The 5,779-nt window shown below is 35.1% G+C and overlaps 2 long non-coding RNA genes across 3 annotated transcripts; one reads left to right on the forward strand and one right to left on the reverse strand.

Annotated features, from left to right (window-relative positions):
* Positions 1 to 1,006: 1,006 nt before the first annotated feature.
* On the forward strand, positions 1,007 to 2,845 carry LOC135740981 (uncharacterized). The gene is made up of 5 exons (XR_010529312.2): positions 1,007 to 1,571; positions 2,088 to 2,181; positions 2,280 to 2,412; positions 2,494 to 2,597; positions 2,705 to 2,845. It is a non-coding gene; the product is annotated as an uncharacterized lncRNA (long non-coding RNA).
* On the reverse strand, positions 2,599 to 5,106 carry LOC135740982 (uncharacterized). 2 transcript variants are annotated; one of them, XR_012335928.1, is made up of 3 exons: positions 4,610 to 5,106; positions 3,209 to 3,345; positions 2,599 to 2,890 (listed from the first exon to the last, which is right to left on the reverse strand). It is a non-coding gene; the product is annotated as an uncharacterized lncRNA (long non-coding RNA). The 2 variants fall into 2 exon arrangements; XR_010529313.2 differs by having other exon boundaries at positions 3,209 to 5,106.
* Positions 5,107 to 5,779: the final 673 nt, after the last annotated feature.

Genomic DNA, 5,779 nt, shown 5'->3' on the forward strand with positions numbered 1-5,779 from the left:
ATTTTAAATCCATAAAGTATATAAACAACGAAAATGACATTAAGCTATAGCCACGTGATTGATTTTAATGTTCAATAATGATAAAAAAAAAATGTTTAGATAAAATTATTAGAGGAACGGATTTTTGCATTAAATTTGAACTCATATGTGAGCATGTGAGATTCCGCGCCCGCGTGAACTTTGGCGTTGTGCCAAGAAGATGAATCTCTACTAATATTGAGACGGTCACATTTAAAACCATACATTTTCTACACAGAGGAGGTTAACTGCACATTACCGTACTGGGGTTTGGAAATGTTGTGAGCGTTTCTAACACGTTTTAATTCCTCAGATAGCCAAATGCAGCAGCAAGCCAGCAACAGCAGAGAGCTCGTAAGCGCGCCCAGACGCTGAGGACGTCTGCGACTGCGCTGACTGCGGCGCCAGATGCCGCCAGAATAAAAGTAATGTAACATGATCAAAACACTATCGGAAAATCTACGAAAAGTGACAAGGATGCAGCACAGAATGTATAATATTGTGCATATTAAACAGATTAAAAGTCAAATAACAGATTAATGGACGCTTATTTAATTTTGAGGTTGGATGCAAAATCCATTGGCTCAAAAAAACCAAGGGGGCACGTGCCCCCTTAGTTTGAATGGGCATGACGCCTCTGACTCATATAACAACAGAATTCAATGTAAAAATAGGTGAAACTTCATTCAATGTTGATAGACACCTCCCATTCTAAGCATAAACCAATCACCCACTGTATACAAATTAAGGACAGCCCTTAGTTTTACAACAACCAATCAGTACCAAAATCCTATATGCTTTGTTCTCTGGTTATTTAAGGAGATGTGTAGAAGATTCAGGTGGGACTTTCTATATCCAGAAATGCACCCCCATGATGCTGTATCTTTGATATAGCATCATGTATTTCATTTTACTTTGAGGAATCTGTAAACAGATCTTCATCAGTTGCCAGGTATGCAATGTTGTCGTTTGAGTCTTCGTGTTTTAAAGAGCACCTATTATGGGATACACGTTTTTAAACATCATTTTGTGTGTAAGTGTGTATTAGTACATGCTAACGATATTCAAAAAGTACATACCTCAAAGAAAACGATGACGCGAGTTATCGTCTCTAACGTTCGAGGACTACAAAAAACACTCGGATTGTAGGCAACAGTTTACTTCCTGGGATTAGTGACGTAGATAAGACCAACATTATCATAGTTCAGCCCTCTCTGCTTTGCTTGGGTACGCCCTCAAAGACGAGGGTGGGGAGCGCCGAGTCAGAAGAGAGCTAAAATGGCGGAGGTTGGGAGTCCCTGCTGTGACTCTGTTTGCAAACTCTTGTTTCATTGTTTAAGCGATTAAATCTCTCGAGTAGACGCTGTCTCTTTAGATGCGAGGCCAAAATAGCACTTTATGGACTTACACAGAGGACATCATGTTTAATACGGTTCCGGAAAAATCCAGTCAGAAGTTGTTCACGGAGTTTTCACAATAACTGCTTCTCATGAACCGAAGCTGGACGTCTCCTTCTGAAAGTTGGATTACTGTGCACTTCTGGATCACAGGCTGTAAGTATTCACGTTTATTATTTGCCTTTTACTGTACATTACGTAACCGGTAACCGGAGATTAACATAATGTGCGTGTAGAGCTAAGCTTGCAAGCGAACTGTTTTGTGTTGTAATACTGTATTTCATAAACAACGTACCATATTTACACACGTGTATGTTGAATTATGCAGACTATCGTTTTTTTATCGATGTTGGTTAAGACATGTTTACAAACTTGCTAAGTTACCAGCTAAACTGTTACCGGTAAAATTTGTTCTCATGATCAAACTCAAGAAACTCTAAGTACAGATGATTTGTTTAAAGTTATATGTATTTTACTGTTGTTTTTACTTGAAGCTTTCTTAGATTTTGAAACGAAGTAAACACGTAATGTGTGTTGCTAATGTTGGGCCATGTAACATGTAATACATTTACGTTTTAATGAATAGTCTAACGAGTTATAGTCGTTGTACTCTATTGTTATAATATGTCTTTTTGACTGAATACATGTTTGTTTTATTTGTCTATATCTTAGATTCGCAGCTGGACACATCCTTCTACACTGTATGCAAACATGCAACATCATAACACATAGTACAAGGAGTCAGACTGGCATATGAGGAGCAAAGGTGTGTAACACAAATGATGTATTTAGCTAGTGAAACCACTACCAGTCTTAGATGTAGAACTGATGATGACAAAGTTTTTTTTCTCTGCATAATCATAGGAACCCAGACAGTAGCATCGTTTCACAATGTTTCCATCACCATCATCAGTGGATGCCTTTGCCGTCCGTAGCCTGAGATTTCAGATTTGCAGCAAAAAAAATTGATTTTCTCATTTATTGGAATGCTATGCAGGTATTTAAGTATTTTAGTAACTGTGTTAAATAAAGTAGTATTTACTTTTACAATAAATTTATGCTTGTTTATATTTTACAGGTATTTGTACCTTGCAGCCATCCATTACAATGTCACCAAGCCGTAACAAAAGCAGGAGAGGGAAAGTACAAGGCTATGTTCCCAAAACACACAAATGACATACCGTAAGCAGTAATGTTTTATTTCAAATACATTCATAATTAAAAACTTAATGTATGAAGCAGGGAAATAAATTATCAAAACAAAAGATTTGACCGCAATATTTCTACAGTTATGTGGATGATGTGATCAGGCTTGTGTTTGCTGAGGTATTTGAAGATAAGCTGAAGGAAACCCCGATTCCAATGGACCTGGCATCACAGTTTGAGAGACCTTCAAAGGAGGACGTGATTGCATGCCATCTTCAGTGCAGGGGTCGTCGGAAGCCAACATTCCGATCAGGAAGCTCCAAGCGTATCTGGAGAACAACACACGACAGGATGATAACCCTAAAGTGTCATCTTAGATAGCATCAGCTGACAAAGCTTTGATATGCCATTTATCTGAATAGATAGCTGTAAGAAGTGAATTGAACAATTTTTGAAAGAAGAGCACAATATGGTTACTAAAGTATGTTTATTTGTATATTGTTTAACATTTAAATATATATTTGTAATAAATAAACTTTTGACTGACTTTTATATTTTCTTTAAAGTTACATCTTTTGTTCTTTTGGGTACTTTGTTACTATAATGATACTTTTCTGTTATTGGTTTAAAAATGTAATAAAACTTACTCTAGTCCTGCGCCTCAAAGGCTTATAGTCGGTACAATAAATGTTCTGTGTGTAGGGATTTAGACAATTTGTGCAAAACCTGGATGATGAATCACGCAGGTAAGAGGCCCTGGAACCTGTTGCATTCTCCTTAAAACCTAGTAAGTAAAAACATAGCACAGTCTTTCATAATAAAGTTTACCATAGTAAAATAATGTAGAACTAACATTCATTTCAATTAATACTTTTTTTGTGCTACATTTGTTGTTTCCATATAGTTTGCACAGTAAAATAGTATGTAAGCAGTATTTTATAATTAATTTTACTAGAGTAAAATAATGTAGAAATTACCAAGTGAAATCGTTTTATAATCATTTCAACAAATACTTTATATGTGCTACATTTGGTGTTTCCATATAGTTTGCACAGTAATACAGTATGTAAGCAGTCTTATAATAAATTTTACTAGAGTAAAATAATGTAGAAATTACCAAGTGAAATCGTTTTATAATCATTTCAACAAATACTTTCTATGTGCAACATTTGGTGTTTCCATATAGTTTGCACAGTAATACAGTATGTAAGCAGTCTTATAATAAATTTTACTAGAGTAAAATAATGTAGAAATTACCAAGTAAAATCATTTTATAATCATTTCAACAAATACTTTATATGTGCTACATTTGGTGTTTCCATATAGTTTGCACAGTAATACAGTATGTAAGCAGTCTTATAATAAATTTTACTAGAGTAAAATAATGTAGAAATTACCAAGTGAAATCGTTTTATAATCATTTCAACAAATACTTTCTATGTGCAACATTTGGTGTTTCCATATAGTTTGCACAGTAATACAGTATGTAAGCAGTCTTATAATAAATTTTACTAGAGTAAAATAATGTAGAAATTACCAAGTAAAATCATTTTATAATCATTTCAACAAATACTTTATATGTGCTACATTTGGTGTTTCCATATAGTTTGCACAGTAATACAGTATGTAAGCAGTCTTATAATAAATTTTACTAGAGTAAAATAATGTAGAAATTACCAAGTGAAATCGTTTTATAATCATTTCAACAAATACTTTCTATGTGCTACATTTGGTGTTTCCATATAGTTTGCACAGTAATACAGTATGTAAGCAGTCTTATAATAAATTTTACTAGAGTAAAATAATGTAGAAATTACCAAGTAAAATCATTTTATAATCATTTCAACAAATACTTTATATGTGCTACATTTGGTGTTTCCATATAGTTTGCACAGTAATACAGTATGTAAGCAGTCTTATAATAAATTTTACTAGAGTAAAATAATGTAGAAATTACCAAGTGAAATCGTTTTATAATCATTTCAACAAATACTTTATATGTGCTACATTTGGTGTTTCCATATAGTTATGTAGTACGTTATAATTACCTTTTGGATGTCTTTGCAACACATTTTCGTCTTCGTTTAGCATTCTGGCAGAGCTAAGGACACCTAAAAAAGTTAAATCCAATCGCATTCATTGACGGAGATCGTTTATATCGTAACGGCCGTCTGAACTCTCTGGATCGAGCTCGAAGTGGTAAGGCAGTACAGACACCATCGTTTATAGAGAAATATAACGCTTGTTTACGATGCCTCTGAGGCTGTGACTCAGTCAGAATCTGTGTCAACCCACGCGTAGTCAGGGGCGTAACTTTCAAACACAAGCCGAACCCAGCTGACCAATAACAGTTGAGTAGTCATCTGACCAATCCGATTACACTAGACATTTTGGGAGGCGGAGACAGGAACTAAACCGAGCGTTTTCCAGACAGTGGGAAATCGGTGAGGTATGTAAGCAATTTATAAGACTCACAATGCATTAGTTCAAGTTTTAATAACATGTATGTACTATGGGATATTGCAATAACGTGCTAACGTGCCAATTTATTAGCATAATTGGTGCTCTTTAATTGGATTGTGAATTGACTTTGAATTATGACCTAAGTTCCTACCTGGTTAATAAATTGTTTGGTTTGGATTTATTCTGTGGCTACGAAAGTTATTGACATGATTAGTAAATTACGATGTATTCTTGTTACCGAAATGTCTGAAATCAGGCTAGTATAACGGACTAAAATCCCAGACTAGATGGCATAGTAGTACATCAGCGGAGGATTTTGGAGATCTGAGTAGCACTTGGTGTTAGTTTAAGTTAAATTAGATGCGTGGAGGCTAATTTCCTGTTTAGAGTAACAAGTAAATGTTGTCTGACCACTCTAAATCAGATGAGCCTCAGCCTCTGGTTATTTCAATATTAATCTAAGTTGCATATTAAATAATGCACGATTATACAAAGCTATCATTGGAGAAGACGGTCAGTGTATTTTATGATAGTGGTCGTGAATCTCTGGTTAGAAATAAATATTGTAATAATTAAGTTGCACCTCTATGGGGACTAAATAAAGTATGTTCAGAGATGAGCACGCATAAAAGGTGGTCAAACCTCTAGCAGCGACCAAGCCTGGTTCGGTTGTGCTCGTGGGCCCGCATGATTATTAAATATTAATAAACGGCCGGTGCGTGAGTCCAAAGCGACATGAGTAGCCGAATGAACGG

This window comes from Paramisgurnus dabryanus, chromosome 24 (assembly GCF_030506205.2).
Source record: "Paramisgurnus dabryanus chromosome 24, PD_genome_1.1, whole genome shotgun sequence".
NCBI lineage: Eukaryota > Metazoa > Chordata > Actinopteri > Cypriniformes > Cobitidae > Paramisgurnus > Paramisgurnus dabryanus.